Source organism: Pteronotus mesoamericanus, unplaced genomic scaffold (assembly GCF_021234165.1).
Source record: "Pteronotus mesoamericanus isolate MK-2021 breed Mesoamerican mustached bat unplaced genomic scaffold, CSHL_Meso_final scaffold_31, whole genome shotgun sequence".
Lineage (NCBI taxonomy): Eukaryota > Metazoa > Chordata > Mammalia > Chiroptera > Mormoopidae > Pteronotus > Pteronotus mesoamericanus.
In genome coordinates this window covers 20,696,438-20,715,940 of record NW_026555312.1, presented here as the reverse complement: position 1 = coordinate 20,715,940, position 19,503 = coordinate 20,696,438, and the positions used below count along the sequence as shown (strand labels likewise).

General features: G+C 40.6%; 1 protein-coding gene across 5 annotated transcripts in view; it reads right to left on the bottom strand.

The window, feature by feature from the left end:
• The window catches only part of FARS2 (phenylalanyl-tRNA synthetase 2, mitochondrial), a 529,812-nt gene that overhangs the window by 468,776 nt on the left and 41,533 nt on the right, over positions 1 to 19,503 (bottom strand). The window contains exon 1 of one of the 5 annotated variants that reach the window (XM_054591916.1): positions 2,650 to 2,697. The exons of the other annotated variants lie outside the window; for them this stretch is intronic. The gene's annotated coding sequence lies outside the window, so the exon portion shown is untranslated. Of the gene's footprint in view, positions 1 to 2,649; positions 2,698 to 19,503 lie in introns of those variants that run through there. 5 annotated transcript variants of the gene reach the window in all.

Here is a 19,503-nt window from a genome sequence, read left to right as displayed (position 1 = left end):
AAAGTAGACATAACAAAGCTTAGTACAAAATTTTGCTCTCTCTGCAATGCTCTCACCTCACCAACCTTTCACTGTCCTAACTTTGTCCCATTCAAAGCACAGAGGCCAGGGATCCATTATGAGAGGGAAATATAAATATATACACAAGCATCAAACCTCAACACTCCCACACTCCCACTCCATCTCTACTCACACTGTTTCCTTCCCTCTGCTCCTGTCCAAGTCCCACCCTAAAGGCAACTTTTACAAATTGCAAGAACACATCAAGACCAATGCAAACTGCAAGAACACATCAAGACCAATGCATCAAGAGCCTACATGTTCTGTTAAGACCTTTTTTTATATACAAGATGTTAAATGAACATGAACACCATGAAAAATGCAAATCACATAGCTTGCTGAAATTAATGTCAGGAGAATAACGGGGCAATGGTCATTTTGTACAGGTAACACAAGAACAGGGGAAATCTACTACTTTTCCTCCCTTTGGGACCCAAGGGTAGGTCAGTTCCCCTCTGTAAGACCAGCTCTCACCATAGCTGACATTTCCAATACAGCTGAGAGATGACTCCAATGGTAGCTTTCACAAAAAAAAAAAAAAAAAAAAAATTAAAGAGCTTCCTTTGAGATCAAAAATAGAACTCTTAAAAAGCACCTTTTCTCAAGTTTCAAAAGACCAAAATCAATTTCCCAACCTATCCTATCCCTATTAAGAATTTTTACTCTCTCTCAACCACTATTCCATCCATTAAAATGGCTCTTGACTTTAATATCCATGCCAGTCTCTGTACTGCCTTAAGAGGTCAGAAGAGTGCAAAGAAGTGAGAGAAGGAAGGAGCAAATATTTTCAAGCCACAGCATGAAGCTGGCACTTTGCAAAGCTAAGGGCTTACAATACTCAGTACAGAAAAGAGCAGCAGTGGGTTAAACTGAAGGTCAATCAACTGGTCAACTGCTTTCACTCTCCATTTGTGGATCTTCCCGTCATTAAAACATCTGCAGCTGCCTTCCTCCAGCCTGCCTCTAGTTGTGCTGACCTCTGGGAGAATAGCATGTCTTTAGGGAAAATAAGACCCATGAGACCAACTAGGTAGCATCCATGCCACTTGGGGGTTGACATGGCATTTCCCAGTGTTTACTCTGACCACTATTTTCTCAATATGTTCAGGTGGAAAAGCTTCCCAAGCCTTCTGGAAAACAGTGGAGTTTACCCACCCTAAAGATTCACAATGGATATTTGTACTTTCTGAAGCAATTTAATCTTGGGAACTGTTTACCATATAGCATTTTTTACTCTCCAAGCACCTTGGGTTCCAAAGAACATCTTCTGAAAAGCACTGAGTTTGTGTATCTGAAGTCATCTCAATCAATGACTATGTTCTACGAAAGCCAGAAAAGTAGGTAAAGCACGCTGTCTGCCCCTAATAGCAATGAACAGCAGGGAACTTATTTCCTTGGCCCTACCTTTCCAGGTGAAAGGAATGCTGTTTTCACCACACACACAACTCACTGCTGAAATGTGCATTCTGCTATACTTCCCAGGTCCAGATCTCTGAAGACCAGACCTGCCGTTTTCCTTTCTCAGCCAGCAAACTTCCACCCACCTTCCCATTCAATCATCACCTCCTTTACAAAGCTTCATCTTCCCTGTATATGCCAGCAGCCTAACCTCCCTCCCAGGATGGACTAAGTGCCCATCCACACTATACTTATCTGCACCATTCAACAACTAAAAGTAAAGAGAGACTTCATTACTTGCTTGGTCCTAGGCATAAAATAAATACTTGTGAATGAATCTCCAACTAGTGTTTGCTCCTTGATAACATGTATTATACTTTACTCACCTTTCTAGCTCTAGCACTATTCAGGCCCATAGTAGCTACCCAATAAATACATTTGTTTGACAAATACTATACATATTATGTACATACTATACATATTATATCCAGCTCCTAATATACCCTCAGGAGTCAAAATATGAGTTATTTGGATAAAATAATTTGTGCATTAATAGAGGAGGACTGGGTTAGGGAAAAGACGCTTCCAACTGAACAAAGTTTCAAACATAAAACACATGTTCAACCTAAAGTCATCACTCCACTTAGGAGCTCTTTAATTTAGCTCCTAAGGATTTTGAAGAGGCAGGAGAGGAGAAAAGAGGCCACCCTGCTAGCTACCACCCTCTGGTTTAGAACTGAATTAGGCTCCTCCAAAATCTGCAACACCATGGAGGCCACCTTGCATACTAGGGGGCCTATATGCAAGACCCCATCCCTTGGGCTAAATAGTTTCATATACTCTTAGTACGCCCAGCACTCTGAAAAGCTTCACTTTTTTTTTCCACATATGTCAGGTAAATTTGTACTCAGTACTATGTCCTGACTGTGCAGAGAAGACTTAAGGGACTGCAGACAAATTAAATCACGAGAGGCTCTAAAAAGTGGTACACTAAATGGTTGGTTGTCTCGTCTCTCATATGACTGAATTATCTATTTAAAAGACACATTACAATCAATCTCAAAAAAAAAAAAAAAAAAAAAGACAGGATTCAAAAAAACAGGGTACTAGAGGCCACAGTCCTGGGCCTAGTAAGGCTGCAGAACACAAGCATCGAGAGCACAAACTTAGGACACAAGCTCTGCCACTCACCAGGTCCATGATGTCAACAAGCTACTCAACTTCCCTCAGCATTCATTTCCCAATCTTTTAAATGGGCATTTGTGGCTAAAATAAATTGGAGAGGTGTTACTATCATTGTTATACAATCTGTTTAAGGAAGTGACAGTCCTATATTCTCTAAAACAAACATGCATTTGAACTATTCAAAATAATCCCCTCCCACAATCCATCATTAAAAGCAATTCAGAAAATATTAAATGCTTGCCCATTAAAATTTTTTATTTGTATAAAATCATCTCCTTTCCCATGAATATAGAAGAAAAGAGGGAAACGAACAAGAAAGTAGAGAAATGCTCCAGGAAAACAGTTCAGTCTCTGAAGCTTCACCAGGTGCAAGTGGAGGGGCCAGCCTCTTATTTCCCATGGGCTCCTGGCAATCCCATAAGCTCAACCGTCACAGTTATTTTGGTCATAATGCTTTTGAATGCTGTGGAGGTACCACACAGTTTCTCAATTTAAACCCCATGGAAAGAACCCCACAGCAATTTGCACTCCATCTTCCACCAGACAAAGTCCTCTAAGCTGGCCTGGCCATGCACATACAGCTGAGGGGAGTTGGATCCACCTGAGGCTCTACCACCATTGCTGGTAGGTGCATGGGGAGACTACAGGGCCACGGTGGGGGCTGTGCTTGGATGGTAGTCTTTGTCTCCAGGCCAGGTAAGGGATTTATAATCACTTTGCTGTTCTGCTTGTCTTCCATCCTGATGTCCAGTCCTCATGACACTGATTTTCTGTGTTAAAAAACAAAAGAAAGGTGGGAATGGTAATACCCCACAGCCTGGGTTGACAGAGACCTTAGGCTCTGTATGACATGATGGGCAAGGACTGCAATGCTGTTGGGATTAGTTGTAGGCAGGGAATTCATGGTGATGGTATAGCCCTCCAGCTGCGGTGCCTGTGGCCCTGAAGCCAACAGGTAGTCATTCCTTTGTCACACTTCAGGCCATTAATGAGCCATGGCTCTCTTCCAACTTATAGACCTCACAAAGGACTGACTCAGTCTGCTGATGGTGCTCAGAGTAAGGGAGTTGCTAGATACAAGGTTTCAGCTCCTTTTCAGGGCCCATATTTATCCATAGGTCCTTCATGATTTCCTCTAAAACCCCCTTCTCACTGGGACATAGAAGTGGCCATCAATGCTGTTGAACAGCATAAATGAAAGTTCACTTTGTCACTTACCTGATGCTGGCCTTCCTGCGCCAGGCTGCATGGACTGACTGAATGGCCTTATTATTTTCAAAGCATTTTGCTCCATCTTTAGAAGACAACTTCTCCATTTCCAAAAATTCTTGCAGGACTGACCCATCCTCAAATTCCAGTTAGTCATGATTGTTGGCCACCGTATAAGTCCAATGGTACCAAAGGAATTCCCAATGGTCTACTTCATGAAGTACACTTTAGGACTAACTTCTTGTCCCTTCAGTCCCTCAACCCATTTTTTCCTTAAGTTCTCATGCTGGGTCTCCTCCCGCAGCCCCAACTTTTCCACGAAGCACCATTAGTCAGCAACCCACAAAGGCCAACACTTTGTTCAGTATCTGGGGATAATCTCCATCAGTTAGAACTCCAAATTTACAAACCGCAGGAAAAACCATAACCCAGAGATAATGAAAAACTTCTTCCTTCCTTTAGGTAGATCCAAGTTTCTAACCAGTATCATTCCCCTTCTCCCGAAGAATTTCTTTTAATATTTCCTGCCAGGCAGACTGATATAGTAGTGACAAATTAACTCAATTTTTGTGGGTATGAGAAAGTCTTTATTTCTCCTTCACTTCTGAGGGATAATTTTGCTGAATACAAAATTTTAGGTTGATTGGTTTTTTGTTTTTTCTTGCTTACATGGTTTCTGAAGAGAAGTCTGATGAAATTCTTAGCCTTGTGCCTTTATAGGTAAGGTGTTTATTTCCTGACTTTCCTCAGGTTTTTCCCTTTATGTTGGATTTCCTGCAGTTTTAGTATCATATATCCTGTTTAGATGTTCTGCAATTTACCTGCAGAGTGTTCTCTGAGGTACCTAGATTTGTGGTTTGATATCTGTCATCAAACTTTTCAGCCACTACTACGTGAAATATTTCTTCTTTTCCTTTCTTTGTTTCTTCTTTTAGCATTCCCATTACCTGTACTATGACATCTTTTGTAATTGTCCTAAAATTCTTATATTCTGGTTTTATTACCCTTTTTTCCCTTTGCTTTTCAGGTTGGGAAATTTCTACTGACATATTTGCAGGCTCACAAACTCTTTCCTTGGCTCAGTTCACTCTACTGATAAGCCAAAAGGCATTCTTCACTTCTGCTACATTACTATTTTTTTTTAAATTTCTAGCATTTACTTTTGCTACCTTCCAGAGTTCCCATCCCTCTGCTTTTAAATCCATCTTTTTTCCATTTTATACACCTTTGACATGAGAGCCTTTAGTATATTATCATACATATTTTATATGCACCTACCAGTCTGATAACACAAAAATCTCTGCCATATCTGACTCTGGTTCTAATGCTTCATTTGTTTCTTTAAATTGTGTTTTGTCACCCTGGTTGATGTGTGGCCCAGTGGATTGAGAACCGGCCTGCAAACCGGGGGGTCGCCAGTTAGGTTCCCAGTTAGGGCATGTGCCTCGGTTGCATGTCAGGTCCCCAAGAGGGGGCATGCAGGAGGTGACCAATCGATGTGTCTCTCACACATCATGTTTCCCTCTCTCTCTCTCCCTTCCCCTCTCTAAAAATAAACAATCTTTAAAAAAGAAAATTGGGCTTTGCCTTTTAGCATGCTGTGTAATTTTTTTTTTTTTATTGAAAGCCAGACATGATGTATTGTGTAAAAAAATGTAAATTAAGCTCTTAGGACTTCAAGATAGCGGTGAAGTGAGTGGAAGTCACACTGATCTCCTCCCAGGACCAATCTGGCATTACACCTAAATTGGGGGCACATCACCTGGAAAACAACAGAACGATAGTGAGAGAGGAACCTTAAAACCTTGGACAGACAGAGGAATTGGCCTGAGCACAACCTAACTGGTAAGGAGTGCAGTAGAGGCTCGAGAAGGTGAACTATGAACTAGGGGCATACAGGTTGCAGCGCCAGAAGGATGTTAGAATGGCCAGTTGGATCCCAATGAGAAGAGCAGGGTTTAAACCATGACCAGGGATCTCCAACACCAGTCTACAACACGAGCCCAAAAAGCACACAGATGACAGCCAGATGTGAAAAGAGGCAGAGAACTCTCTGCCAGAGACAGAAAGCTGGAGACACAAAGAGTCGTTTAAAGGGCCATTGCAAAAATTTGCAGAGGTAGCCACTTACGCTGGCCTCCAGGGGAGGCGGGGCAGAGTAGGCTGGACCTGCATGAGGTGAGACTGGGGAGGGAGGCTCTTGGGAGGGAATTGAGAAAGTGGACAGAAGGGACCTGGTAAGGACTCACCCCCATTCCGTAGCTGCCATCTTGTTCAGGTAGACCACTCCCTGAGTGGCAGCAGCAGAAAGGACACAATAGCCCCACCCTCAAGAGTTCCTGCCCCAGCCAGGCATTTCACAGACATGGTTGCTGAGTAAAGAGCAGCAGTCACAGATTGTGGATCCCTGGCTAAAGGGGATACAGAGTGGTCTAGAGTCCCTTAAGGAGAGTCTAGAGACAGAAGCACTGGGGAGAGAACTGAGGGAGTAGCCAGGGAGATCCTGAAGCTGATCCCTCCCCAATAAAACAGCTGCCATTTTATTCAGGCAAACCTCGCCCCTCAGCGGAAGCAGTGAGAAAGGACACAAGAGCCCCGCCCCAGGAGGCTCAGCCCCTGCCTGGTGTTATGCAGACAGGGGTGCTGAGTACAGAGTGGCAGTCACAGATAGTAGATCCTGCCTAAAAGAGACACAGAGTGGTCTAGAAACACTTAAAGAAAGTCTGGAAATGGAGACATTAGGGAGAGATTGAGGGAGTAGCCAGGAGATCCCAGGGTTGACTCATCCCCGACACAATAGCCATCTTGCTCAGGCAGACTACTCCCCTGAGTGGCAGCAGTGTGAAATGACACAATAACCCCGCCCACAAGAGGGGCTCTACCCGGCCTTGATTGTTGAGGGCACACTGATTAGATTAACAACTGGAAGAGACAGACACAGAGCGTAGATCCATGGAGTCAACAGCTGACATCATCAGACGCAGATCCAGAAAGAAAGAAAAAGAAAAAAAAAAAAAACAGTCTCCTACTATAGAACTTCACATCACAGTCAGGAAGTCAAAACAGATCAATTTAAGCAGCAGAAGTGAAAAAGAAGACAGTCACAAATCATGGGAAGACAAAGAAACATCTCCCAATCGAAGGGAAAGGAGGAATCCTCACAAAGACAACTAAATGAAATAAAGGCAAGTAAAATATCAGATATTGAGTTCAAAATAACAGTTCAAAGGAAGCTCAGTGAGCTCAAAGAGAATTACCAGAAATTACAAGGAAACTATGAATAACTTATTGCAAACTATATCAGCATGAAAAGACTTAGAAACTATCCATAAGAGGCAAGAAAAAATGAAGAATACAATTTCTGAATTAAAGAACACAGTAGAAGGAATCAAAAACAGGTTCAATGAACCAGAGGACTAAATCAGCAAGCAGGATAACAACATAGAAAAAAGGTCCCAGAAAGAGCAAGAAAATGAAAAAAGACTCAAAAAGAATGAAGAGGCATTTAGGGAAATAAAGGACAACCTGAAACATAATACCATCCGTACAGTAAAGATACCAGAAGGAGAAGAGGTACCTGTTTGAAAAAGTAATGGTGGAAAACTTCCCTAATTGGAGGAGAGAAAAAGTCACACAAGTCCAGGAAGCACAGAAGGTGACACTCAAAAGGAACCCAATGAGGCCCACTCTAAGACACATCATCATTAAAATGGCAAATATAAAAGACAGAGAATCCTAAAGGAAGCAAAGAAGAAACAGGTAGTTATATACAAGGGAGCCGCGATATGGCCAACAGCTGACTTCTCAACAGAAACACTACAAGCCAAAAGGGGATGGCAAGAAATATTCCAAGTCATGAAAAGCAAAGGCCTGCAACCACAGCTGCTCTACCCAGCAAGGCTCTCCATTAAAATGGAAGGTGAAATAAGGAGTTTCCCAGACAGGGGAAGACTAAAAGAATACACCTCCATCAAGCCAGCACTAAAAGATATGCTAAAGGGCCTGCTTTAAGAAGATCAAGAAAAAGAGTAAGAAAGAGAGGAACACAGGTACAAAAGGAAAAGTAAGTACCTATCAATAATAACTTTAGATGTAAATAAATTAAATGCCCCAATCAGAAGACATAGGATAGCTGAATAAATAAGAAAACAAGACCCACACATATGCTGCCTACAAAAGACCCACCTCAGAACAAAGGACCTACACAGACTGAAAGGAAAAGGATGGAAAAATAAAATGCCAACCAAATGGACAGGGGAAAAAAGCAGAGGTAGCAATACTTATAGAAGACAAAATAGATTTCAAAATAAAGGCCATAAAAAGAGACCCAGAAGGACACTTCATAATACTCAAAAGGAAGAATCCGTCAAGAAGACATAAACATCGTAAACCTATATGTGCCCAACACAGGACCACCCAAACATATAAGGAAAATCTTGGAGGATGTCAAAAAAGATATAGACAGTCACACACTGATAGTAGGGGATTTTACACCCCACTGTCAAAAATGGATAGTATTCCAAACAAAACATCAACAAGGATATTGTAGAACTGAACGATGCATTAGATCAAATGGACTTAACTGACATATATAGAACCTTTCAACCCAAAGAAGCAAAATACATGTTCTTCTCAAATGCACACGGAACTGTTTCAAAGATAAACCACATAATAGGACACAAAACAAGCTTCAACAAATTGAGGAAAATCAGTATCATAACAAGCATTTTCTTGGACCATGAGGGCTTGAAACTAGAATCCAACCTCAGGGAAAAACATTCAAACTCATGGAGACTGAATAGCATGCTATTAAACAATGAAAGGCTCCATAATGAGTTCAAAGAATGTATCAAAAAGTTTCTGGAAACAAATGAAAATGAACACACAACAGTCTAAAACCAATGGGACACAGCAAAGGCAGTCCTGAGAGGGAAGTTCATAGCAATACAAGCCTACCTCCAAAAGACAGAAACATTTCAAATAAACGACCTATCCCTACAGCTTCAAGAACTGGAGAACCAACAACAAACAAAGCCGAGAGCCAGTACAAGAAAGGAAATAATCAAGATCTGAGCAGAATTGAATGACATGGAGACTGAAAGAACAATTCAAAAGATGAACCAATCCAGAAGCTAGTTCTTTGAAAAGATAAACAAAATCGACAAGCCTTTAAGCAGACTCATCAAGAAAAAAAGGGAGAGGCCCCAAATAAATAATATCAGAAATGAATGAAGAGAAATAACAACTGATAACACAGAAATACAAAGGATTGTAAGAAATTACTATGAACAATTATATGCCAAGAAACTTGAAAAGCTGGGTGAAATGGGCAAATTTCCAGAAAAATATAACCTTCCATCACTGAACGAAGAAGCAGCAGAAAGCATGAACAGGCCAGTAACAGCTGGTGAATTTGAAGCAGTAATCAAAAAACTCCCTGAACACAAAAGCCTGTGTTGGACAGCTTCCCTGGAGAATTTTACAAAACATTTAAGGAAGAGCTAACCCTTGTCCTTCTCAGACTATTCCAAAAAATTCAAGAAGGGGGAAGACTCCCAAACTCTTTCTATGAGTCCATCATCATCCTAATCCCAAAACCAGATAAAGACACAACAAGGAAAGAAAACCAGAGGCCACTATCGCTGATGAATATGGACACTAAAATTCTCAAAAAAATATTGGCAAGCCACATTCAGCAACATATTAAAAGGATCATCCACGATGATCAAATGAGATTCATGCAGGAATGCAAGGATGATTCAATATTTGCAAATAAACAAATGTAATACATCACATAAACAAAAGGAAAGACAAAAATCACATGATCATATCACTCGATGTGAAAAAAGCATTTGATAAGGTACAGCATCTATTTATGAGAAAAACACTCTGGAAAATGGGAATAAAGGGGGCATACCTCAACATAATAAAGGTCATATATGAAAAACCTACAGCCAATGTCATACTCAACGGGCAAAAACTAAAAGCTTTCCCATTAAGATCAGGAGTAAGACAAGGATGTCCGCTTTCACCACTTCTATTCAACAAAGTATTGGCCACAGTGGTCAGACAAAAAAAAGAAATAAAAGGCATCCAAATTGGAAGGAAGAAGTGAAACTATCATTGTTTGCAATAACATGATAGTGTACACAGAAAGCCCTACAGACTCCATCAAAAAACTACCTGACCTAATAAATGACTTTGGCAAAATAGCAGGATACAAAGTCAATATTCAGAAATTGAAGGCATTTTTGTACACCAGCAATGAAATAGCATAAGCAGAAATGAGAAGAAAAATCCCCTTTGCTATGGCAACAAGAAAAATAAAGTACCTAGGAATAAACATAACCAAGGAGGTAAAAGACCTATACGCAGAAAACTACAGAACACTGAAGAAAGAAATTAAGGAAGACACAAATAAATGGAAGCATATACCGTGTTCATGGATTGGAAGAATTAACATCATCAAAATGTCCCTACTACCCAAAGCAATTTATAGACTCAACACAATCCCTATTAAAATACCAATGATGTATTTCACAGACACAGAACATTTAAAAAAATTATATGGAACCATAAACAACCCCAAATAGCCGCAGCAATTTTGAAAAAGAAAAACAAAGTAGGAGAGATCACACACTTATCATCAAACTATATTACAAGGCCACTGTAATCAAAACAGTCTGGTACTGGCATAAGAACAGACACATAGATCAATGGAACAGAATAGAGAGCCCAGAAATAAACCCATGTCTCTATGGTCAATTAATATTCGACAAAGGGGGCAGAAGAAAAAATTGGAGTAAAAATAGCCTCTTCAACAAATGGTGTTGGGAGAGCTGGACAGCTAAACATAAAAAACTGAAATTCAATCACCAACTGACACCATACACGAAAATAAACTCAAGATGGATAAAAGACTTAAATATAAGTCGCAACACCATAAAGTACTAGAGGAGAACATAGGCAAGAAACTCTCAGCTTTCCCACGCAGCAATATTTTCACCAATATGTCCCCTAGAGCAAGGGACATAAAGGAAAGAATAAACAAATTGGACTTCATCAAAATAAGAAGCTTCTGCAGAGCTAAAGAAAACATCAGCAAAATGAAAAGGGAGCCAACAATGTGGGAAAATATATTTGCCAATGATACATCAGACAGGGGTTTGATCTCCAAAATATAGGAAGAGCTCACACAACTTCTCTCCAGGAAGACAAACAAACCAATTAAAAAATGGGCAAAGGACCTGAACTAACACTTCTCCAAGGAGGACATACACAGGGCCCAGAGACATATGAAAGATTGCTCAGCATCATTAGCTATCAGAGAAATGCAAATTAAAACCACAAGGAAATACCACTTCACACCAGTCAGAATGGCCATCATCAATAATCAACAAACAACAGGTGCTGGCGAGGTTGTGGAGAAAAGGAACCCTAGTACACTGTTGGTGGGAATGCAGACTGGTGCCGCCACTGTGAAAAAGTCTGGGATTTCCTCAAAAAGCTAAAAATGGAACTGCCTTTTGACCCAGCAATTCCACTGCTGGGATTATACCCTAAGAATCCTGAAACACCAATTCAAAAGAACTTATGCACCCAATGCTCATAGCAGCACAATTTACAATAACCAGGACCTGGAAGCAACCTAAGTGCCCACCAGTAAATGAGTGGATCAAAAAACTATAGTACATTTACACAATGGAATACTATGCAGCAGAAAGAGCGAGCTACTACCCTTCGCAACAGCATGGATGGAACTGGAGAGCATTATGCTAAGTGAAATAAGCCAGGCGGTGAAAGACAAATACCATATGATCTCACCTATAAGTGGTACGTAATCAGCAAAGCAAGCAGGCAAGGAAAATATGACCAGCAACATTTAAAGAAAGAAACCGACAGGGACGGGAGGGATGGAGGGATGGGGGTAGCAATGAGGGGAAAGGGAAGGGTCAGATCAAGGACAGCTGTGAAGGACACATGGACAAAGCCAAGGTGGGGAAGGATTGAGGGGTGTAGGTGGGGGTGAGTGAGGCAGGAGAAAGGGGTGGTGGGCAAATGGAAACATATGTATTTGAAAAAAATTTTTAAAAAATAAATAAATTTTTAAAAAATAAGTCTTTAGTGTGAGATTTTATATTTGTCCGGTTAGAAGTTAGGCTGTGTTTACTGTTCACTGCAGCTTAGGTTTCAGAAGCTAAAATTTCCTCTAGTGTCCTTTTCTGTATCTTCCCTGTTGCCTTTAACTCTCTCTTTAACAGGGTCTGAGCCTTGCAGTTCTTCAGGCTGCACTCCCCTGTCATTAACTATAAGCCTGACTGATATGGTGGTAAGGTGTTAGGGGAGGAGACACCCTCTACAGTGCTCTAATTAGGTCTCAGACATTTAGTGAGCCTAGGGTGCTGAGCCACATTTCCCTGGACTGTGACTTTCACGAGTGTGTCTTGGCTTTCTTTTTCCCCCTTAGGGGAGATCAAAAGTCTAAAGGAAGCCTGAATTGAGTATTTCTCATCCCAAGTCAGTTAGGTTCTGATAAAACCCAAGTCTGTTAAGCTTTGGTAAGTTCACTTAAGGACAGGCTTTTTCTAAAGAGAATAAAATGCTTTAGATATATTTTCAAATGTTTACTTTCTGCCTCCCACTGCCAGAAAAAGGAGAGGATTCTGAGGGTCTGGAGGGACTCCTGGAAGTAAAATTCATGAAACCATAAGGTTCCTTCAACCCCTCCCCACCATATTGGGCCCTGGTTGTTTTTAATTCTCAAGCTTATTCACACCAAGCCTCCTGGAATGTATCTTTCACAACTTAACTGTTCCTGCCAGTCCAGGTGGTGTATATGGGGGTGGGGTTCTGCTCCTGGACTTCTGCTTCTGGTAAACTGTGACTCTTGGCACCTATTTCTCTCGCCATTTCACAGCGCAATAGTTTGCCCTGTGACCTCAATTTTCTGATGTTATCTAGTAAGAGTTGTTGATTGTCAGTTTGTTGAGTTTATTTTCTTATTGTGAAGACAGAAGTGTAAACTTCCAAGCTCATTAAATGTTGCCCTCTTAAATTTTTTGGTTTATTAATGTATTGTTTTGATAGTTTTATAGTCCTAGTTATAATGTCCAAACCATCAAGTGTTTTTCTTATAGCATGCGACCTGAAAGAACTATTTACACACAGGAAAAACATACTCAGCACATTCCTAGTGTTTAGAGCTCTAACCACTAGGAATGCGCTGAGTATGTTTTTCCTGTGTCCTGTAGTACCACTTACACTAGATAAATCTTAGGTTGTACCTCTAGCTGTTTTGATTACAATGATCTCTATAAATAACTTTTAAAACCAGGTGTCAGCCAACACAAATATGGCTCCATTAGTCAGTGACAACTGCCAGTTAAGCATCTGGATAGCCACCAGTACCCCTCTCCATAATGAAGCCCTAACAAGGTGACAAAGTGAGCACCAAAAGTATATGCAGCTTTAGTGCTCAACCACAACTCATTTGTTGATGCCATGCAAGGTGGCAAGAGGGAAACTACTTCATTTAAATAAAGCAGTCTCTTATATGATCTTTTATCATGGTCATTTGCCTCTGAACATGCATTTATAACCAGCCTAGCACAAATGTGCTCAGTATTCTAATGCCTTCTGTTCCCCTCTTCTCCAAAAATCAATCTACGCTTTAGAAATAAAACAAATTACTTTCAAAATAATACAAGAGGGTAACCCCCCAAAAATGGAGTTTATTTATAAAAATTGTGTATTTCTTCTTACATGTTTAAACTTCAGTCACCTTCAAAGTACTCTCCATTTGATGCAATACACCTATCGAGTGTTTTTCCCACTGCTCAAAAGTTTTTGAACTCCTTGATTTTGATGCCTTTTCTTATTTCACTTCTTCTGCATTGGCAAAACTTTTCCCTTTGAGTACTTTTTTCATCTGAGGAAACAAAAAACAAGTCACTTGGGGAGAGATCAGGTGAATACAGAGGGTGGGGCATGGGGGTCATGGCTTTTTTGGTCAAAAACTGTATTAACTCAGCACTGTGTGAGCAGGTGTGCTTGTAAATCACACATCATGAAATGGGCGCACACATTGAAAAAGTCTTCAAAAAAATTTCACTGAATCCAAACGCAGTCTCCCATAAAAATGCCAGCTGGCACACTGATACAGAAGGGGTTCCTAAAACACTCAAATAATGGGGGAAGCCTGTATGAAAAGAGGCCTGGCCTCCAGAAAATAATTCTGTTTTTTGGTGGACCCTTCTTATATGTTGCAAACAACAGATCTTGATGCTTTAGAAAATACATGGGTTTTTTTTTATTTAATTCTTTTTTTTCCTCGTGGTTTTTTTTTTTTATTGTTGTTCAATTACAGTTCTCCCTACTTTTCCCTCAGTACTCTCCCCTGCCCCACCAGCCCCCCACCTCCCATTGTCTTTGTCCATAGGACCTTTATATGTGTTCCTTGACTTGACTGTTTCCCTTCTTTTCCCTTTTACTCCCTCCCCACTCCCCTCTGGTCACTGTCATATTGTTCTTTATTTCCATGCCTCTGGTTCTATTTTGCTCACTTGTTTGTTTTGTTGATTAGGTTTATTGCTGGTATATTATTTTTTCTTTGAAAGCTAGGGAAGAGATATTACTTCTCTGCAAATTACTATTTTTCAGATTGTGAGTCGGGTTTTTTTCAGGTTGTATTTTGATATTTCTCTTTGCTCCTTTATCTCACCATCAAATGAATTTCACATCTACCTCTATGATTTTTGGCTTCAGAACTTACTCATTTACCTAGATAAATCTATAATGAATTTCATTACATATACTTTGTGACGTTAGAAACACATTCATGTCAACAAACCAAAATATCACACAGTTTGATTTCATTATGCAGGTGCAGCATGCAAGAAAAAAGATGGGACAACTTTACACAAAAGCTACAATGGGGAGTGGTCAGACAGCACATATGGAAAAGATTATCCTTGCCTTACATTATCTAGCATTATTTGAGGGCAAGGGGGTCTTAACTACTAATGCTTAAATCCTTGTCCTAGATTATATACTACCCAGATGGGCCGTTCCTTATTCCAAAAATATTATCCCTGGAATCCAAGTCATTAAAAAAACAAACATAGGAACTTTATATTACAAAAGATTCATAAAACACATCTTTTCACAAAGCCAAGAATTCATTAGTAAAACCACCATCAACCAATTATCTACACCCAAAATTTGCCCACTTTGTCATTTAAGATTTTTGTATGTTGGATTTTCTTAACATAGAGCACAACTTAACTTTTGTTACATAGATTTTATTTCTTTCTCAAAAAACTCCAGATAGCTATATATAATCTGCCTCACAAATTCTCCAATGACTTTTTAAATGAAAGTAATATAAACTCTGAATTCAATTATATGAAAAGTAATGAAAACTGTATTTCCCCAACTACCCCTCCTTATTGACAAAAGGAAGCTAAAGCTCTTTAGATGCCACTGAGCCACAGGTAAGCCGTCAGCCACCAGGACTTCTATGGATCACAAGTATGGGAAGAATCCCCCTTGAGTAGATTTCTTATGCAAATGAAATATATGATGATTAATCCTTCGGGGGAAAAACATGATTAAACTGAAGAAGAATAAGCTATTAACCTCTACCTGAGAAGTCAAGCTACAGGCAGTTCAGCAAACGAGGTCACTGATTACAAAGTACTGATGAACTTCCTCAGCTATTTCTTGGAAGGAGAAACCATCAGAGCTGGTGATCCCACCTGAAAAATGGAAACAACCCACCCCACCCCCTACATCATCATCCCTGTTCTCCCTACTTTCACCCACCTAGGCCAACTGGTCTCTCCTCCACCCCACATACCTACTACACGCATCACAAGTTCTGCTAAATCCAGCTCATCAGTATCTCAGGGAGCCATCTACCTCTTTTCATTTCTGCCCCTTTCACCCCATCATACTGCCTTTACCATGGCCCCTTAACTGGTTTCACTGCTTCTAATCTTAGCCTTCCAATCCATTTTCTCCCAAAAAAACAGAGAGATCTTCCAAATTTACAGATCTGATCAAGTCACTCTACTGGTTAAAAATCCTTCAGTGACTCCTCAGTACCAAAAATGTCTCTATGGACAAAATCCACGTCAGCATAATTGTAAGGCTTTCATAAATTGGCTTGGAGGTTCCCAAATTTTGCTACACCTTGAAACCTGAGAAGCTTTACAATTCCCAATGCTCCAGCACACCACATATAAATTAAGTCACAAAAAGCAAAGTATGCTACTTCCAGTAATTTAGGAAGTGACTGGGTAACCCAGAACTAGCTGATAGCAGTCTCTCTTTTTAGTACAGCTAAAAAGTCAAATTCTGCTTACGGCTCCCAGCAAACAGGCAATCTGTGACCTGGGTAAAGGCCTTTGTGGTATATTCCACCCAAGGGATTTGTCTGACATATCCCTCCCAGACAAGAGGAAGATGAACTTCCAACATGGAATTTATATCATCCTTTCACAGACCATTATCTGTGTAAATAACACTGAGGTTTGTTTTTAGGGCGTTGGTTGGTTGTACTTCACTGATAAATTTGCTTTTCACTCCCACCAACGTCCAAATTTTCTCTCTCAGGCTCACCCTCATACTTTCTCACCCAGAATCCTCAAATCTGGGTTAGAGGCCATCCTATGCACCCTCTGGCTACTTGTACTTGCCCTAATACAAGATCTGCCTATTGAGCTGATGGTAGACCCCAATGAACACCAAGTTCTCTAACAGTTGGGACATGACCACCCTGGTGACCACACATCTCAAAAAGGAAGCACCAGTTGAAAGCTCCAAAGAAAGGGACTATATCTTCACTGGTCTCCAGCATTTATAGCACTTGTACACATTAGGCACTCAATGTTTTTAATTTGAGTCCAGATTAGACCTCTTAAATCGGTAAGTCAAGAATTGGCACTGTGGTCTGAGGGATGGCTCTTTAAGAAATAACAGCCCAAACACAAAATACAGTGTACAGATGATATGTTGTGGAACTGTGCACCTGAAACCTGTGTAATTTTGCTAACCAGTGCCACCTAATAAATTCTATGAAAAGGAAAAAAAAGAAAAAAGTTTTAAACAAAAACAAGTATTAGTGTGATAATTGGTAAAATGTGAATAAGATCTGTAGATTACATGATAAATATTGTATCAGTGTTAAAAAAAAATTGAAAGAAGAAATAACAGCCTAGAACAGGGGACAGGAAGAAAAGGCCCCACACTTTATATCACATCCTGGGAATAACCCTACTTTTCAAAACCCTCCTAAATGAGTACATTTCCAGCAGCTACAGAAATGAGCTAAAGCTTTAAGTTTTGATATTCCCTTGGTTCTTCCTGCTGTCTTACTCTAATATTTCATACCACTGTCAACATACTTTCTACGTTGGCAATATTTTCCTAAAATGTCAAACAATAAGTACTCAGAGGATAAAGTCAATTCCCAGTCTACTTCCCAGAGCTGTTATGAAGCAAAAGAGTAGAAGTATACACAAAAAGTCTTCTGAAACTCACAAAAAAATAAAAAATAAACAAAAGTAAGCTATGAGACTTATTATAGATTAATAGCAAACAAAGTCCAGTAGAAATTCTTATTGAAATTTTTATACTTTAATTTCTGAGGATAAATGAATGCAATGAATGAAACATCCTTTTGAATTAAAGAAGCATTCAGAATGACTACAGCTTCATTCATAATCTAAACTGCTTCCAGAATATGGTCCTAAGTTATTTGCTTATTTCTAAATTATCCACAAGTTCCATGCATTGTACACATCTAAAAAGCTCATTAGAAGTCAAGAGCATTATGTACCTAAATTTGGATTGTAGATGAATATTATGTGTATTGCATAAAGCCCATAAATATTCAGAAGATTCTATGATGCATGGAAAGTTATTTAAACTACCTTTTACCTCCAAACAAGTCTACAGTGGGTAAATTCATGATGGGGGCAGAATTTGTCACTATAAAATATGCCCTTTTGAGATATTATTTAAAGCTGATCATTATTAAGAAAAAAAAGACTCAGAAAGAAACTTTAATCTCCCTCTAACTGCCTAAAAGAATTTAGAGAAAGGCCTGTTCCAGGAACGGAGATTCACAGAGAGTTGCCACAGATAACTAAATTTTAATATAAACTAAGTAAGTTCGGCAGACAGAGTCTTGGGAATTCTACTAGCAAAATCTCTCCTCTGTGCATACAGATCATAATAAGAGTTTTATTAGGATCACAATTGTGGCAAATAAATATTCAACCCAAACACCATAACTAACACTGAACATTCTTCCTTTGAAATTTAAAAAAAAAAAAAAGTTTCTGTTCAAACTCGGAGATAACAAAATGCTGTAACTTTGTATGGAACTGAATTTTGACCCTGCACTATCTCTTGGCACTCAGCCCAAATCTCTAGGCCTTTATTGCACTGGACCCCAATGAGATTATTGTACCAAGGTTACAATCTCTAAGCACATTTCCTTTCTTTTTCTTTTCGTTAAGATTTTATTTATTTTTAGAGAGAGGGGAAGGGAAGGAGAATGAGAGGGAGCAAAATATCAACATGTGGTTGCCTCTCTTGCACCTCTATTGGGGACCTGGCCTACAACCCAGGCATGTGCCCTGACTGGGAATCAAACTGGCAACTTTTGAGAATCAAGATGGCGGAGGAGTGAGTGGAAGTCACACTGACCTCCTCCCAGGACCAACCTGGATTTACAACTAAATTGTGGAGAAATCACTGGGAACAAACAACTGAACAATAGCGAGAGAGGAGCCTTGTAACCTCAGAGACAGAAGAATCTGCTTTAGGACAACCTAACTGGTAAGGAGTGTGGTAGAGACCTGAGAAGGCAGGTGGGGCGCCCATGAGCGGCAGCACCAGAAGGATATTGAAACGAGCTGGATCCCCCAGAGAAGAGCGGGGTCTAAACCAAAAGTGGGGATCTCTAGCCCACAGCACCAGAGCCCAAAAAGTACACTGAAAACAGCCACCTGGGAAAAGCAGCAGGGTTGCTTCCCACAAGAGACAGGTGGCTGGAGATGCAAATAACTGTTTAAAGGGCCAACGCAAAATTTTCATTTGCAGCCATTTACCATAGTCTCTGGCAAAGGTGGGGCAGAGTGGGCTAGAGACGCCTGAGGAGAGACAGGGGAAGGAGGCTTTGGGGAAGAGAATTGGGAGAGTAGCCGGTGGAATCTCAATGCTGACTCATCCCCCATGCAGCACCAGCCATCTTGCTGAGGGGCACCACACTTCCTGAGGGGCACCTGCGTGAAAGGACTCAGTGGCCCCACTTGCGTGAAAGGACCCAGTGGCCCCGCCCCCAGGTGGCATTCCATCCTGCCCTCTGCTGTCTGCCTGTTGTGTTCAGGGTGGCAGCCACAGACAGTAAATCCCTGGAGAAAGGGGGCACAAGAGAGGTCTGGCGTCACTTGAGGAGAGACTGGGGACAGAGGTTTTGGGGAGAGAACTGAGAGAGTAGCTGGCAGGATCCCAGTGCGGACTCCTCCCCCATACAGCAGCAGCTGTGAAAGGACCCAATAACCCCGCCCCCAGGAGGGACTCCACCTCGCCCTGAGCTGTCTAAGGCAGTCTGCTAAGTACAGAGAGACTAGACTAACAGCT